This window comes from Danio rerio, chromosome 19 (genome assembly GCF_049306965.1).
Source record: "Danio rerio strain Tuebingen ecotype United States chromosome 19, GRCz12tu, whole genome shotgun sequence".
Taxonomy (NCBI): domain Eukaryota; kingdom Metazoa; phylum Chordata; class Actinopteri; order Cypriniformes; family Danionidae; genus Danio; species Danio rerio.
In genome coordinates this window covers 31,342,308-31,360,870 of record NC_133194.1, presented here as the reverse complement: position 1 = coordinate 31,360,870, position 18,563 = coordinate 31,342,308, and the positions used below count along the sequence as shown (strand labels likewise).

Sequence of the window (18,563 nt, the reverse complement as noted above, 5' to 3'; positions counted from 1 at the left end):
GCCTATTTCCTCTTTCTGTCCTCCATGTGTTTGGCTTTAGTCTCTTTCATTACTTCAGAGCGGTCTTGATATCTGGCTCGGTTGTCAATGGAGATATGACTCTAATTTGATTTGAAGATCCTTCCACTATCTGAAGCACCCAAAGTGTCACGCTAAGTAGCAAAAGCTAGGCCCACCCATGTAGTCTAACTAGCTAAATACAAAAGCAATTTTGCTATGGTAATTTGTGACACTACTTTTAATACGCTGTTTATACTTCATGTCAGTCATGCCAGCAATTTTCAGATAATTGCAGAAAATACTCTTGAAACCCGGCACAAAGAGATTGTGCTACTAAGTAGAGCAAAATCTGTTTGTTATTGGTTTTAAATTTGACACTCCTCACCTCATGCTTTCTTTGTGCTACTTTTTCAGTTAAAATAATTTCCTGTTTCAGTCTAATGCGAACACACAACCATATGCACACACCTATTATAATGTGTTCATATCAAATCAGCATTTTTGCATTTGATTCGTTTGGACCAATGCATAAAACACAACACATGGATGTAATTTAATGGGTCAGAAGAATGTACTGTTGTTTATTTTATTTTATTTTATTTTTTTAATATGGATTAACCCTTTCATGTAGACATTTTTAAATCCTCCTGCTGACTCCACTGTGTAAAATTGTTTAACTTTATTTAGAATGCATCCCTTATAAATTTTATTTATTTTTTATCACCTGATGACAAACTTTTTAATGATATTGTGAAATATCTGGCATGCTGATTCTTAAATATGTGTCATATGTTTCTAATACTTGTATATTTAAATGTCTGAATTCTAAAATATAGTTATATGTTTGAAAACATTGATAAATTATTAGTTGGCATGGGCATTCATGTCTTTTTTCTGGCTAAGTGCAAGCCTTAATGAGAAAACAGAATTGAATTTAGCAGCTGATCATGTAATACACTAAACATTTTGATCACACCAGTGTGATTGTACAGTATGGATCAAAGGCTAAACACTACAGAATTGTAAACCATGATAACTTTTTAGATTTTTTGTATCTAAAATACTCATATTGGTGTTATGTTGTGTTAGCTTATCACATTTCAAAACATTTTGTAAATCCATGACAGGCATAGATATTCAAATATGCATGTAATATTCAATATGCTGACCCCCTTGTGATTTTTATTATATTTTTTTATGTGAAAATAATTTAGAACATACTGCTTTAAAATTCCTATGGCTTTTCCAAGTTTATCACCTGTTACACAGCAGCCTTTATAAATTATGCATTTGTTTTTTTCCACCATTTTCTTCAAATATTGACAAACCTTCTAATGATATTGTGAAATATCTGACATGCTAACTCTTAAATATGTGTAAAACATTTAAACAGATTATAATGGTCTTGTTATTTGATCTATGATTAGTGATGTTTTGATCTATAATGAGTGATGAATGATCATGAGAGAAGGATAGAGTAAATGTTCTAGAAACATAACGAACTGTATCTCATTTGAATAAAGTATGTAACTACGTTTAAGAATAATTATTATTGCTATTTCAATTGACATTAGCATGCATTTTACAAGCCATAAATATAATTTTTTTAAGACTGTCAAAATTAGTGCGTTAACGCATGTGATTAAGTTGAAATATTTAACATGTAAAAAAATATATATATATCGCAACTAATGCAGTTGCAGTTTTTTTTATTTTCTGTTGTGACTGACGTGTATTCAGAGCCAGCGCGTGCATAGAGGCGACCTAGGCATTTTTACTTTCATCTGCTACACCCACCCCTCTCCCTCAAGGTCCTACTTTCACTTTCGTTTTCACTTTTGGGTTGAGGGCGGCGTGATTGCCCTTTGCCTAGAGCGCCAGTCCAGTTGCTCTTCCCCTGCATGTGTTTAACGTGCAAAGAAATTTGGACAAGACCAAGGACGCGCTTTTAGAAGGAAAGTTTCAGTATAAAAAAAAAGTAATGTCACATCACCAGGCTATCCTGCGTTTCCTTCAGAATTTCATGTAATTTCAGCTGTTTCATTTTTAATATTTAGAATTTAACTGCAGTTCAGCAGTTCACTTTTATTCAACTTATTTTTATTTAGGATGTTTTAATGGAATTTGTTAATTAATCATGATTAATTACAAAAAAGTGTGATTTAATTACGTTAATTTTTTAATCATTTTTAATACTTATGTGTTTTTAAATGGCTGAAATCTAAAATAAATTAAATAAACTAAATACTTTGAGTAGTGTTCTTAAAAAGTGGTAAAAACAAAACAGCAGTGTTTGCATAAATAGTCTACTGTTAGTTTGTTGGATCATGTCGCCTTTGCTTTTCCCTTCAGTAATTTTATGTAAAGAATTGTAATGTTGTGTATATGTATTTATTATATTTCCATTTTGCCAATTTTTAAAGCCTCCTGTGGACAGGTGTTGAGAATTAGCAAGTTTGCAAAAACACTTAAACAAATGCATTTGGTTGTCCGGTGTAATTGTGATAAAATAAATAAATAAATTAATTAATTAATTAATTAATTTATCTATTTTGTTTTACACTGATAAACACTAATAAGTTATTATTTTACAAGTGCATTCATATCTTTCTCTGTATAAGCGCAAATCCAGATTTGGATTTAGCAGCTGGTTATATGACGCACTGAATATTCTGATCACACCAGTGTGATTGTACAGTATGCATCAAAGGCTAAAAACTACAGATTTGTAAAATATGGTAATTTTTTAGAATTACTATATCTAAATGCTCATTTTGACATTGTGGTAACAAAATTTCTTTTTTATTATCTATTGCAGGCATATATATTCAAATATCTGTACAGGTCAATAGAAAAGTCTCCTAAAAAGGCATCTGTGCATCTGAACACCTGATCAGGCTTACACAACAACTTCTCTTCAAGCACAAATTTGAGTTTACAAGCATTTTATTATTACGAGCTATTTATTAAAAAATAGAAATTCGAGAGACCCATTTAAAAACATTCTATTTACATGTGCTGATGTTACTGACAAAAATAACTACACTGCACTACACTACACTTTTTGAAAATATAGTTAACATATACTGTATGCACACAAAGTGTACTGTAGTCACAGATTTATAAACCCCACACAGACAGTACACATTTGTGTCATCTGCTAGATCAATAGCTGATTTCTTTTGAAGCCCCCGCTTTCCTCTCCTCCGCTTGGTCTCTTTATCTACAACACCTCCTCCATTTCTCCCTCTCTCCTCTCCCCAAGAATTGCTGATGGATTAGCAGCACACTTCGTCCTCTTAGCGCCGCATGTGAAGAGACGGGGTGGCGCACAGCCAAGCGCCCTCCACCCCACACCAGCTTCAACCTTAACTCTGACCCCTCCTTCCTGCTATATCTCATTACCCACTCACAGATTAGAGGGCATATATCTGTCTAATCCTTGTATACATTGGGCTCTTTAGTTCATACATAGTGCCTCGGCTGACCTGTCTTTATGGTTTATATAAGTAGGAGTAGATAAGTGCTTCTGCCTCAGATGCTGAGACAGCCTCTTACTAACAGTCCTCTGACCCGAGAAGCAGCAGCCGTGTTGTCTCACTGTGACTAAGTACATGAGTGATCTTGGTTTGCTAATTTGTGTCATTAATGGTGCAGCGATTTATGCTAGCTCACAGACATGGTTGCACTTGTGTGCATTTACGTCATACCCATTTATAAGTGTGTAAAAATTGTAGGTAGACCATGATAAAGCGTTTGTATCACAATATTTATGCTTCAACTAAATTTTAACTTGTTTGGAATCCAGTTGACTGGTTATAATGCAGGGATGTTCAATATTGCTCATGGATGGCCATTGTACTGCATATTTTGAGCTCTTTTCTGATTACACCCCCCCCCCCCCCTGTTTTTGACATGAGTCGCTTGATGTAGGATGTTGTCGAGATTGGTAAATGACAAACGGGTGTCTTAGACGCAAGACTCAATGGTTTCTTCTCATGTAGTGTGTCATAATGCACAGCAACCCATGTCACATCTGCGATGCTTGTTGTATTTATTTTTTTTTTTTTTATTATCTTATTTGAGTTACTTAAAAAATGTTATGTGAGTTTTAACCTTGTGTAATTGGTTTTTACAAAATATATTGTGGAATAAAAATGACCTACTTTGAATCACAAACTTAATGAGAGAGAGTGCTGTGAGCGAACAGACAGTCAGCTTACACTCATCATCATCATCATCATCAGGTCTCTTTTTTCACAGTAGATGATTCAGTGTACTGTTCTAGTAACTGGATAACTCATGATATGGGTTTATTTTGAGTCAGAGGGGGTATTTGGTATGTTAGTACTGAAGATGCAAACCATTTCATGACAATTCCGTTCAATTTAATATACTTATTCGACCAGTTCACTTATAAGATCCGGTTAAAAACACACGATTAATTTGTGAATCGCCCGTCATCACTACAGACAGTCAGAAACAGAAACAATGAAACAATGGATTCTTGTTATTTTGAACTCATTAAAGAGAAGTTGTTAAGTGTATATTATGTGCAAGTAAAACTCTTAACAACTGCAAGAAACATGACATTGCAAAAATAAAAATAAATAAAAAATGGATGCAAAGCACTACACCCGCATCCCACCTCAAGCTAAAGAACAAACAATTGACATCAGTTCACATTCTCAAGGTAAAACAATTAATTTGACTAAACTAAAAAATGGTTAGTTCTTTTATTGTTGAGGAGATGCAGCCACTGTCTACTGTAGAAGTGACCACGTTTTGTAATATAGTAAGATTTGTTCTCTTTTGGTAAACAAATTACCATTTAATCAATGTATAAAGCTCAAAGATTCATTTTGATTTTGGCTTTTTTTTTTTTTTTTTAATTGTCTCACTGTTCATTTTGTTATTACACATTTTAAAAATAAAAAAAAAAATGTTTTTTTGCCTTAATAAATTATTTCATGTTAGTACTCTTAGGCTTTATTGCAATCTTGATCTTAAGGGATAGTGGATTTACTTAGCTAATAACACAAAACATACAAATATAGCAAACACAATACATGCTTTCATTAATCTGTATATACAGCATGTATAGATCTGGGCTCAGAAAGTTCTCAAAATATAATTATATCCTACATGTTTTTAAGGAAAATGAAGCTGTAGGTTATATAGGTGGTTGTTAAATGCAGAGCTTCTCTACAAAAAAGGTGAAAAAGCACCTCTAAGTTCTGCAAGAGATAAAGAGATTAAACCTCAGCCAGGAAAGGAAGAGTAAAGCAAAAGTAACTCAAAAGTAATATAACACATTACTTTCCATAAAAAGTAACTAAGTAACACAATGAGTTACTTTTTTGGGGGAGTAACTCAATTTTGTAATGCATTACTTTCAAAAGTAACTTTACCCACAACTGTTTATAATAACAGTACGCCAACATATATTATGTTTAATTTGAGAGACTACTATGACAGAATAAAAAGGTAAATGTTGGCGAGGGATAACCGAGGATTCAACAGCCCTGAAAGTACTCGAGGTTGCATGTAAATAAATAAAGCACTGATTAAATTCTCATTCGCAATACAGTATGGAAAGTTATTTATAATGTATCTTTGCAGGTAACTGGCTGTGTACTGGACGTAATATATTTTATGCAATGGGTGATTGCAAAGTAACATGTAGTCTGGCATAGTTGGTTTCCTCAACTCATCAAGATTTCATAAAGACAAAATTGCATACTCGGACACAGTGACTGTTGTAATTAAACAATTAAAATGATGTAGTCCAAACAAGGCTTTAGCTACTAGCTACTACCAAATAAACACACCTTAACCAGCAAACCAAGGTCTCGTAAATGCTAATCCCAAATAGCATCCTAAACCCGTTTGACTGTTGGGCAAAAGTCTATAAGGGGTTTCCGCTTGCAGAAATGCCCATTTAGGATGTATATTGATTGTATAGGAGGCGCTCTTGAGCACCAATTAAAAGTTAAAATGAAGACTAAGACAATTAACTGTCTTGTGGACAAAACTGGCACATAGCTGGTGGCCGTTGTTAGTCCAGAAGACCCCAAGTACAAATTGAATGTGCCTTTTGGGATTGAGCCTGTGTTAGAACTCCCAGCATTTTATTTGCTGACATATTCAAAACAATATTCCAGGGATCAGTATAAAAGAATCTCAAGTGAGCACAAAAGTTAATTTCTACTTAACCCTCATTTTCAGTAATTTGGGTTACAGTGAGTTGGGGTTAACAATGAGGTGATAAAAGAAAGAAATAATAATATTAAATGACTGCAGTTTGAAATATTGACAGTGAGGACATGTCTAATTTATTATTATTATTTTATTTCATTATTTTGTTCATTTTCCATTAGCTTAATCTCAGAGGTCACCACATTGGAATGAACCACCAACTATTCCAGCATATGTTTTATTCGGTGGATGCCCTTCCAGCCACAACCCAGTATTGCAAAGCACCCAAACACACTTATTCACACACACTTATACTCTACTGGCAATTTAGTTTAATCAATCCACCCATACCTTATGTCTTTGGACTTCAAGGAGCACCCGGAGGAAACCCACTCTAACACTGGGAGAACATGCAAACTACACACAGAAATGCCAACTGGCCCAGCTGGGACTTGAATCAGTGACCTTCTTGTTTTGAGGCAACAGTGCTAACCACTGAGTCACCATGCTGCTTATTTTTATTTTATTTTTTATTATTTCACATTTCTAGAATCAGCTGTATGCTACAAAAGCTTTTGTTTCAGCTTGACTTGTATTGAACCCAGAATATTCATGGTCACTTTGTGTGTGAGGATTTGCTGTCTTGCAATCTTGAAACTGATTTATCAGTTGGCACACCTAGTCTGTGATTAGCTGTGCAAAGCTAGCACAATAAAATAGACAGCTTGGCAGGAAACAAGAACCTAAATCTTCATACAACATTGTTGAATTGTGGTGAAGAACATTAGGTCTTACTTTGATCAATTCAGAGTTATTTCCCATAACAAGTTCCCATTGAGATAATGTGATTTTTGTTTTTGTTTTTACTAAAAACAGCTCTCTTTTAAAATTTGTAAAATTGAGAGCACAGCATATTTTGTATACACCAGCTGAGATCTTATTCACACTGTAAGCACACAAACCAGTCCATTTTAAGAGACTACATACGCTTGACAGCTGGGGTACAGCCCTCGGTCATTCTGGGAATAATAAATAGACAGCACTGAACTCCACTAGGGATTTTTTTTCCTATCTCCAGTGTTGATAAGGGTGCACCACATTAGTTGGTTGAGTTCAGGTTTGCTCTAAGAGTAAGCACTTTGTCGATCCCACTGGGCCCAATATGACCTGACTGTACCCTCTTCTTTCTTTACATTTGAAAATATCATTTTCTGGCTGTAGAGGTGCCCTCTGCCTCCTCATTGCCTCACGTTGACAGGTCCAGGACTTCTACTCTCTCCACTAGCATCTTTACCTATGGGAGATACCTATGTCGCCAAATTATACCAGAAAGTCTTCTTGCCCTCTGCAGAGGTTGTCTTGCCAGAAAAAAAAAGTCTTGTTTTAGCAAAGGGAAAAGATTCAACCCCCTCTTTCCCCATTTCATGCGGAGTAGGGGTGGCCTCATTCAGCAGAGCTAATCCCTGCCTGGTGATGTGGAAGAGAGGGCCAGACGAAGTGGCACATGTCTGGGGCACAGACTGCCTCTACCCAGCCAGTCCTGTCTGATGGTTGGAGCCAAAAGATGAGTCATCCTCAGGGAGTGTGAGGACACAAGGTCTGGAGGCAGCGGAGACCTGACAGACATACTGACTCTCCACAATCTGCTTGCTATAGACATACAGAATGCTTTTATGCCCTTTAAATCTTTCTTGACAATTTTTGAATACCTCAACAGTCTTTGTGGTTTAAGTATGGTATGGAAGGAAAGAGAGTCCACAATTATGAAAAGGATAAAAACTAAAAATCTACCAAAAAGATAATGCACGACAGCTTGTCACTTGGGTAGTACGCATAAACAGACAAGCTTAGAGTAGGAGTTTGTATCCTTGAGGTGAAACTATGATACACACATTAACGTTCAAGGTGTTTTTCACAAACACCATGAATTATTAATTAACAAATGTCGTTATGTTTTGAGGAGTCACACCACAAGACATGACATTTTACAACCGTGCCCTGTCAATAAGACTCATATTGACCTTGACACACAGTCACAAGAGTCTGCAGGGGTCCTCTCTTTGATATAAAATCCCCGTTTTATGTGTTTTCATGTGGGTTGCACATGAAGCACTTGACTTTGATTTGCTGGACAAAGGTTTGAAAGTAGTGAAGTATTTTTTGTTGAAATATTTTGTTCGCTAAGGAATAAAAGTATAAACTTTACACCAAACTACATATTAAAAGAAATATTGATTTATTTTTGTAGTATTTAAAGAACTTTAATTCAAGTTTGGACCAAAAAAAACAAAACAAAAAAAAAAACAAGCTACTCATTGATTGATGAGGCCATATGTCTTTGACATAAGTATGCCAGATGTTTAAATGTCACTGCAAGTGCAGCTGAACATTAATATCAGTGCCTGATCAGTTTTGGACTACTGAGCAATAATCATTTGGAGCTTATACAACCAACCTGGATCCCTGTTCACTACTACAGCATCCAGCCAAGTCAAACACTTTCCGATCTGGACACTTGGTGCAATTAAACCCATAGTTGAGCCCATCTGTTGGTGGTGGCTAACAGTGAGATTTGTTTTAGCACACACATACAAAAAAAAAAAACTTTGCCCACTGAGTGTCACAATAGCTCCTTGTCTTATGTCTTACATCAATTGCTGCAAGCACCTATTGTAGACAGATAAAGGGATTAGATTATCTAGTCTGGTGTTAAGGGTGTGAGTATAATCTCCTTATTACTGACTTTTAAAATGACCATGGTGAAGAGTCACATAATTAAATTCAGAATAAAAGAGACAATTCACTTTTCTGAAGGGCAGTTTATAGATTAGAGAGCGTGAAAAGGTGGTTTATAAAAAGATTAGTCATTTCCCTATGGTAAACAACAGGGCTACGCTTGAGGCCTTTCTTGATGGTTTGGGTTGCAGTAAGAGGAGAACAATAGGGAAAGAAGACTGACAAGCAAGATGGACATCAGTCCTGTCTAAACCATTGAGAATGCTCTGACTTTTCTTCTCTGTCTTAGGTGGTCATGTGTCAGTTAATCCGTCTGTCAATATTTTCCTCCAATCACTCAATTGTTCCTCATGCTTCTTCTCCAAGGTTGTCCAGTCCTGTAGGAAAACATTCCTGTAGAGTTTATACCTATGTTTAAAGCAGCTGAATGACTTATTTAGCATCTTCAGCATTGCCCCAAACCTTCCAACCAGATTTGTTAAAGCAGTTTGAAGCTAAACTCTGTGAGGGGAAAAATGGCCAACAAAAAATATGGGTGTATTTTGGTGCATCTTCACCATATTCCATCCATTAATATACAGTACTGTAAATCATAAGATGGAGACCTCTTTTTATCCATTCAATCTCACCAACCTCTGTTTGTTCCTCTCAAAGTTTAATGTTGAGTAGGTTCTTGGATTTGGGGACAATCCTGTCTAATCCTGTCGTGCTAGGAGGGTGCCCAATATGCTGTATTGATGTTACACTTTGCAGGAATGTGGTCCTATTGGATTCTGTCTGAACACCTTTGAATTTCCATCTTACTCTATACCTTGCTCTTTCTACATAATTTTATGTGAAACAGCCAAATAAAACCTACAATACTATAAAAACGGTGAGCGAATTTTAGCCAGTCACACATTTTGACCAATGTTGCAATTATGAGACCTTCGGCTGTCCACCTTCATTTCATCATCCTTAGTTTGTTCTCCAGGTTTAATGCATTGTGGAACATTAATGCTTTGAGATTGTAGGACACACCCCGTGGCCTCTAACCTGCCCCAGCTGGAAGGGTGTCTGAGACCCTGTTTCTGTTGTTGGATTAGAGAGACAGGCTTATAGTTTGTCTGCCTCTCTCAGCGTGAGATCACATTGGACCTGACCACAGCGTGCCTTCAGAATTCATTTCTTGCTGTACACACATACACAGAGACTCCTGCCACTGTTATTACCCAGCTATCCACTGTTATTAGAAATGTATCAAGACAAAGTTTATATAAACCTGAAGTCCCCTGTTGTGGGGTGCCTGATGAACCCCCCTCCTCCTTCTGAAGAGCCCCTGTGGATTGTTATTCAGACTGATGGGCTTGAAGCTGATATGTGGGCCAGTGCTGTCACAAGCTCTCAGAGCAGAACCTTAGATTTATGCCCTGGGCTTAGCGTTCTGCCAATGTTACCCAACGCTCCCCCCAATGCTCCTGCCTGTCCAATCACACAATTAGTCTGTGACTACGGTGGACACGGTCCCTGCTGTGCATCTGCCTGGAGGCCTTCCACAGTTTACATATATACACAATACTGTGAGCCTGTGTTTTTCTTCTCCTTTGCTTTGTGCTGTCTTAGTCTACGAGAAAGACACAAGCTATTTTCACAACACAAACCCTTAATTTCATTTTAGCTGTATTTATTGTTATCAACCCCTAAGCATATGACCTTAAGGTATTTAACCATGAAACTATTTTCTTTTATAATACCTCAATAAGAGAATCTTACTATTTTGTACTTCATAAAGGTGTCTCCTAAACTATTTCATAACCTACAATGGGTTGCATGTTTGAGAAAGACACTGAACCACATGTGACCTATAGATATAGGTTATCTTGCATTTAAAATCCCCTCAGGCTTGCTTCCGAGCAATGTGGCTTGATTCAGTACAGGCCAGCAATTTGCATGAAGTACCACGTCTAATATCAAGTCATTTCATACTCCTGTAGAGACACTTGACATGGCAATGCCTATAGCACTACACTGTAGCCTTGACACAAGGGGATGATTTGGTAATCAAGGTACTTTATGACCCAGCAGGCACACAACATCATAAGACGTTAATATTAGGTTAGATTTAGGTCGTGACATCAGGTGATATTTTGTTGATTTTGATTTTGTTGACCAAAATCTACCGTTGAACCAATATCTGTCATATTGATGTCAAGTACAGATATTTATTTTTTTAGGTATGGCAATCAAAATCCAATGTCTGATAGACATCATAGTGGTCACGTCCACACAACGTCAAGCTGTAACATCATTAGACGTTGATATTTGGTTGATTTTTTTGGTTGGGCATTGGACATTGGTGTCGGCCTGATGCTGTGTTCTGAGATCAACATGATTTTCATTTCCAAACAAAATGCAACGTCCCCTGACACTGGGGTACAACACCAATCTGGGAATTCTCATTCCCTAAATACACTTTAAAGATCATGGTGATAAATAATTATAAATGCTGCAGAAAATCTGCTATTATCTCTTCAGTTGCCAATATCCTTAATTGTAGATGTTTTATTGCTTTGGTAATGGAACTGTATGTTATTTTGCCTGGGAAGTCTTTAATAATGGCTCAACTTTTCTGCTGACATAACATAATTTCAGCACTACTAATAAAGATTGCTAGTGTAGATGACCTTTACTTTACCTTTGCTACTCATCATTTTACATAGCTAATGATTTTGTTTGCTTGTGGGTTATAAATAATGATATAGATGATTTGTCGGAGAATCTGCTCAATGGTAGTGTATAGTACATTAAACCTGCATTTGTTTACATCAATGGTTCATTTGGTATGACCCTGTTATTTGTGCCACGTCTTATCAAACATTAAGAAAACACAGTGTTGGGTAGTAGTGTTGCTAGTTAGTGACAATACTAGCTTAACTAAATTTCTCAGTAGCGTGGCAGTCAAGCAGTAGCGTCCATACAAATTACATTTACTGATCGTATATCAATAAGTGACGGTACGACATTCACAGAGCTGTGAGGCTGGTGTCTTGCCGATTATAGTAATCCATATGATGATGAGATTGGTGATTTCTTCTTCTTGTTCTATGGTGGTAGACAACAAACTTTTTGGTGCTTTACTGCCACCTCTTGCTCTGGTCTGAGACGTCACCCACCAATTAGGCTAACATCAGATATTTACTTGATGGAAAGATGACTAAGGGAGAAGAGTGTATATATTCATTAGTTTATTTTCTTTTCGGCTTAGTCCCTTTCTTAATCTGGGATCGCCAAAGCGGAATAAACCACCAACTTATCCAGAATATGTTTTGAGCAGCAGATCCCCTTCCAGCCACAACCCATCACTGGGAAAGAGTGTGTGTGTCTATATATATATATATATATATATATATATATATATATATATATATACATATATATATATATATATATATATATATATATATATATATATACACATATATACCAACCCAGGCGTAGTCCCATGCGCTGTTTCTGGAGACAGTGAAACACGTCCCGGAAGGTACATATTTTTGCAGTTTTGTTTTTGCGAATCCATGAGAGGCCTCTTTGTGTGTTTTATCATATCTAAAATTTCTCTCACGAGTGCTGATCATGCATGCTGCTCTCTCAAAAACCCACTAGAGGCCGCTGTCAACCGACTGTCTGTCTGACTGACTGAATGACTGACTGGCCGGCTGACCAATCGACAGCCCACCCTCCTCCTTCCCTAAATCCAACCAACAATTTACAAAGGCCATCCAGAAAAACAAAAAGAACCTCTTGTCTGATTTTCACTATGTTTTCTGATTTTACCACATTCTCACCCTGTTATTTTGTTAACTTTATTTTTTGGATTCTGTTTTTGGCTTACCTGATTTCTGGAACCGCTCTTCCCCAGACTCGAACCCCATCGTCGTGGTCAACTCCTCTCTGTGTCTCAAGTCTGCCGACGTACACGACGAGCTAATTGGGAAAGCCCTCAACACAAAGGTAAGCGGTCAGCTGGTAAGCGCGATAGGAATGGCGTCATACCGCCCCATAGCATTTGTTTAAAAAAATGAAATGCAGCCATACGCACCTCTGGCTACATAATTCGCAGTCTCCAGAAACATCCACGGAACTTTGTTTTCAGAATGAGCCTGTGTTGATATATACAGTACAGACAAAAAGTTTGGACACACCTTCTAATTCAAAGAGTTTTCTTTATTTTCATTACTATAACAATTGTAGATTTACACTGAAGGCATCAAAACTACGAATTAACATGTGAAATTATATGCATAACAAAAAAAGTGTGAAATAACTGAAAATATGTCATATTCTAGGTTTTTCCAAGTAGCCACCTTTTGCTTTGATTACTGCTTTTCACACTCTTGGCATTCTCTTGATGAGCTTCAGGAGGTAGTCACCTGAAACGGTCTTCACTTCACAGGTGTGCCCTGTCAGGTTTAATAAGTGGGATTTCTTGCCTTATAAATGAGGTTGGGACCATTAGTTGTGTTGTGCAGAAGTCAGGTGGATACACAGCTGATAGTCCTACTGAACAGGCTGTTAGAATTTGTATTATGCAAAAAAAAGCAGCTAAGTAAAAAAAAAAAAAAAAAAAAAAAACAAGTGGCCATCATTTCTTTCAGAAATGAAGGTCATCAGACCGAAAAATTGGAAAAACTTTAAAAGTGTCCCCAAGTGCTGTCACAAAAACCATCAAGCGCTACAAAGAAACCGGCTCACATGTAGACCGTCTAGGAAAGGAAGACCAAGAGTCACCTCTGCTGCAGAGGATAAGTTCATCCGAGTCACCAGCCTTTAGAAATCACAGGTTAACAGCAGCTCAGATAAGAGACCAGGTCAATGCCACACAGAGTTCTAGCAGCAGACACATCTCTAGAACAACTGTTAAGAGGAGACTGTGTGATTCAGGCCTTCATGGTAGAATATCTGCTTGGAAACCACTGCTAAGGACAGGCAGCAAGCAGACAGGACTTGTTTGGGTTACAGAACACAAGGAATGGACATTAGTGCAGTGGAAATCTGAGTCCAAATCTGAGATCTTTGGTTCCAACCACCGTGTCTTTGTGCGACGCAGAAAAGGTGAACGAATAGTCTCTACATGCCTGGTTCCCACCATGAAGCACGGAGGAGGAGGTGTGATGGTGTGGGGGTGCTTTGCTGGTGACACTGTTGGGGATTTATTCAAAATTGAAGGCATACTGAACCAGCATGGCAACCACAGCATCTTGCAGCGGCATATTATTCCATCTGTCCGGTACATTTAGTTGGACCATCATTTATTTTTCAACAGGACAATGACCCCAAACACACCTCCAGGCTGTGTAAGGGCTATTTGACCAAGAAGGAGAGTGATCAGAAGAAGTCACCAGAATTGAACCCAATCGAGATGGTTTGGGGTGAGCTGGAACGCAAAGTGAAGGCAAAAGGGCCAACAAGTGCTAAGGATGTCTGGGAACTACTTGAAGATTGTTGGAAAAGCATTTCAGGTGACTACCTCTTGAAGCTCATCAAAAGAATGCCAACAATGTGCAAAGCAGTAATCAAAGCAAAAAAGTGGATACTTTGAAGAACCTAGAGTATGAAATATTTTCATTTTTTTCACACTTTTTTGTTATGTATATAAATCCCAATGTGTTAATTCATAGTTTTGATGCCGTCAGTGTGAATCTACAATTAAAAAAATTATAAAAATAAAGAAAACTCTTTAAATAAGAAGATATATATTGTTTACTGTAGTAATGGCTATGGTACATTATGGTAATTACTAATAGTTCATGATAGATACTAATGATACTACATTATGTAGTCTAATTCATTAACAAAGAGTTGTAAACATACAACACAACATAATGCTTATTTCAAAATATTTATCTTTACTATAAATTACTGTAGTATTTAAATGTGTAACACCTGGTTTTATTGGATTTTTAGTTTTTGCTGTTATATACTATCATTTGTTTCTGTTTAGTACAATGTTATTTGCAGTGATTAATTGAACTAAACAATTATATCTCATGTGTTTCATTGACAGTTTTATTGACCACTAAGATATGATTGACTTGTATTTCAGTTGCTTCGATTTAAAAATTTAAATTGCAAAAATAGCTTAGATGTAGCTATACATTTGCCAAGTAGCTTTTAGTGTGGTTAAGCTACATTTTTAGTATAGTAGCTTATAGCTCACTACATTTTTCAAATAGCTTGACCAAACCCTGAGAAAACATGTCCTTTTTAAGTGAAATTTGACAAGAAAGGAATGTTGCTTGGCATTTTTAGGACTTGTTTTTTTATGTAGAACACTGAGATTTTACAAAGAAAGCTTGGCTTATTGTAGCTACAATAATTCATTTTCTATGTTTTCTACATTTGTTTCAGAGCTCAAAGAACCACTTGGAGGAAAATACTCATTATGAGTGTTTTTCTTCTGAAGGCCAAGAACATTTAGGTTCAAGTCACGCATAGGACAGTTGTCACGAGACAACACGAGTCTGATGCTAATCTGCTGGTCTGGAGACGCTACTTGTGGTGAATGAGTGTTGTGTCCAAATCTGTTCTGTCCACCTGTTATAGTGATGACACAATGATGTTGCCATTTTCCATGGCTATACTTTATGTTCCCTTGGGTTCGGGTGACACGCAGCGATTGTGTGTGGGCTGCTCTGTCCATGTGGTGTGCTTTTGTTGAGTGTGTACACCCACATCACTCAGTAGTCGCTTCAGTAGTCACATGGGATGGTTTTGTTGAGGATGGGATTCTCAGAGACATGAGGTTTTGCTACACCTTTAATGCAGTACACATGTTTTATCCACACCATATGTCATAATACACTGTAGTTGGCCGGTATCCATTGCTATTTCCTGAATGGATGATTGTAGTTGATAAATGTCTGTCCTCACTCCACATGTTTATTTGCTTCCTTCTAAATTCACTTTGACCCTCCAATACTCAACACAGGCTCATTCTGAAATCGTAGCCCCATTAACATTTCTGGAGTTGACCACAATGATAGAGTTTGAGTCCGTTAAAGAATTATTCTAGAAAGCGGGTAAAACAAAAACAAATGCCAAAATATAAAATAAACAAGTAAATGACAGGGTGAGAAGGTGGTAAAATTTGAAAACGTAGTAAATATCAAGCAAGGGCTTTTCTTTTTTCTGGATTGCTTTTTAGAACTGTCAGTTGGATTTAGAGAAGGGGGTGGGCGAATCAGTCTGTGTTTTTGAAAACACTATTGGTTGGGGTTAGGGAAGCAGGAGGGTGGGTCAGTCGATCATCAGTTGGTCAGTCATTCAGTCAGTCTACAGCAGCCTCTGGTGGATTTACGCGAGAACAGCAGGTGTGAATGGCATTCGTAAAGAAATTTGAGATCTGAAAATGTGTACACAGCAGCCTCTGGTGGATTTGCGGAAACAAAAACTGCAAGAAAACAATGTAGCTCCTGTGACATATTTGGTGCTCTCCATGAATGTGTATTGTATAGCAGTACATTTTCAGAATAAGCCTGGGTTGCCAATACCTTTTGGTTTGTCATTGGCACTAGTTTATTATGTTTTTCAAAGTCGTAGACATTCTTGTGTATGTGTTGTTTCTGGAATAAAACCTTCCTGTTATCAAAGTTAGATTTAAAGTGGCACTGACAGATGTAAATGAGAATTAAACAATATTTTAATTAAATTTTTTAGCTAATTTTAGGGTTATATAAGGATTCAAATTAAAGTTAAAGAGAGGTTATGACTATTTTTGCTTTATATGAATGTTGTTCCAAGACCAACAACATTTTTTTTTCTTCTTTTTGTGTCTGGCCCCCCTGCTAGAGATGCTAGTGATTTGAGTTTTTTTCCCCCAAACATATTCATAACGTATACACCCTAACTTAAACATCCTAACTAGTTCAAATAGTCATCATGCTTGATAAAAACAAGTCTTTTCATTTAAGCTGTAGCATTACGCTATTGTAAAGCTGCTAAATTTCAAATACAAATCACATACCTTGATTTTCTTGATTCCGTGAGCCTACTTTGCTTTGATTGGTCATTTGAACTAGTAATTTGATTATTGCACAGAAACAAAATATCCATTACTATTATATGTAATCCTGGAACACAAAGCCATTCTTATGTTTCACAGGTATATTTTATATAGTAACAAATATATTGTATCGTTCAAAATAATTATTTTATCTTGAAAATAAGTAATCAAGCAAGCAAGAATATCAAGTAAAGATCATGTTCCATGAAGATTTTTTTTTTTTTTTGATTTCCTGAAGTAAACATACCTAAACCAATTTCATTTGTAATGTGTATTGCTAAACACTTAATTTGAACAACTATAAAAGCAATTTCTTTTTCCAATATATTAGATATTCTTTTATCCTACATATTCCAATTTTTTTCAAATAGCTGAATCTCTGTCAAATTGCTCTGTCCTAGCAAGCAGCATTTAAATGGAAAGCATATTTTTTCTGCTTTCAGATGATGATGATTAAAACTCAATTTCCAAAAATTCACACTTATAGCAGGTTTTGTGGACCAGTGTCACATGCGAATTCCAGCTAATGAGGCTTTCAAAATCTCCAGCAACTGCACACACTGCAGGAGAATAAGTATGATATTAATATTACTATAAGGCTTTACATTTACAATCAACTTTACACTCTGCATTACTAATGGGTGCATAAAATAGGCATAATTAAAGCAACTCAAGTGAAAATATTCTGAGATTAAATTAGTTTTAAAGATTTACATAATCAAAGTGCCTTTTCAGCTTCAGCTTCAAGATCATCTGACACAGGAACAGCAAAACACCCACCCAAATCAAGTGTGATGCTGTATATGTGATCTTGATTACATCACTGCAGGATAACATTTGTGAATGGACATTTTCTGTATAATAAACAAACATGACATTTGGTGACCTTTACTGCAGAATACTGACAATGCATTTACAATGGCTTCAACTCAATAAGCTCACAGGCTTTATCGTAATCTTCAGCTGATGATTTACAAATGATGATTTTAGACGCATTTAAAGAAACAGTTATTTTCAAAAAAAAATTTTTGTCTTCAGTCAAGGAGAACCAGAAGTTGCTGAGTATTTTATTTAAAAATGTTGATGTATACTTCCAACTAAAATTAAATATTGAGTAGGGGGCATAGCCAGGGCCGGATTAAGAACACATTAGGCCCAGGGGCTATAGCAAATTTAAGGGCCCACCTTTTATGTTTTACCTCACAAAAAAAGAAAAAAATATATGTTTTTTGTTGTTATTGTTATTATTATTATTATTATTATTATTATTATTATTATTATTAATAATAATAATAATAATAATAATAATTTATTAATTAATATTGTCATCTAATTTTCCACCATTTGTTTTATATTTATTATATATTTTTCTGTTTTATTAAAATTGGCCTGCAAGTATACAAAACTAAGTGACATAATGACTAAATGACATAATATGAACTTTAAAGTTCAAACAGGCTGCAAAAATCAGAAAAAAAGAAAGAAAAAAAACATTTGCAATACTTTCTAAATTAGTGCCTTATAATAAATATTTTAAATATGGGTTTACCTTTAAAAAAGGTTCATTAGAACTTTAGCTGACCATAAA

The 18,563-nt window shown here is 36.1% G+C and overlaps 1 long non-coding RNA gene across 1 annotated transcript in view; it reads left to right on the top strand.

Annotated features, from left to right (window-relative positions):
* Positions 1-17,231, top strand: part of LOC137488526 (uncharacterized) — a 78,896-nt gene extending 61,665 nt beyond the window's left edge. The window contains exons 4-5 of the long non-coding RNA XR_011007596.2: positions 12,833-12,924; positions 15,322-17,231. This is a non-coding gene — a long non-coding RNA (uncharacterized lncRNA). The remainder of the gene's footprint in view (positions 1-12,832; positions 12,925-15,321) is intronic.
* Positions 17,232-18,563: the final 1,332 nt, after the last annotated feature.